This window comes from Colobus angolensis, unplaced genomic scaffold, assembly GCF_000951035.1.
Source record: "Colobus angolensis palliatus isolate OR3802 unplaced genomic scaffold, Cang.pa_1.0 Scaffold84, whole genome shotgun sequence".
Taxonomy (NCBI): domain Eukaryota; kingdom Metazoa; phylum Chordata; class Mammalia; order Primates; family Cercopithecidae; genus Colobus; species Colobus angolensis.
The window spans coordinates 3,160,908-3,161,402 of record NW_012122265.1 but is presented as its reverse complement, the minus strand read 5'-3'; positions in this window follow the sequence as shown (position 1 = coordinate 3,161,402).

The window sequence follows — 495 nt, the reverse complement described above, 5'->3', positions numbered from 1 at the left end:
AAAAAAAAAAAAAAAAGACTGAGAAATGGGTTCTGTATCAATTTAATTTGGCTTCCATTACATCTACTGAAATCAAGGCCATATTAAAGATGATGTTATGTTAATGACTGTTCCTCTTCCCCCACCCATTTCTCCACCATCTACATGCTTTTTAGGCCATACCTCTCCACTCTCTGGGAACTGAGGAATGGAGACACTCTCCGTCATAGACCTAAGAGGCACTTGTTGTGGTTATGTGGATGTCCAGTATAAGATACTGCAGCGACAGCAGTTTTGCTTTTCAGAGCAGAGGCCTGGCATTTTGTTTCCACCTTCCTGTGCTAAGAGAGTCCAGTAATTAAGCCACATTCACTCCTTGGAAAAAAACTCTATGTTGTATCGGAACCTCACCGATGGTTCATGGGCTTCCAGCAGAATATATTCCTCCCTTTTATTTATAGAAGAGTATACAGAAATTCATTTGGACAGAAGGAGTCTCTCTATGTAATAGGCACC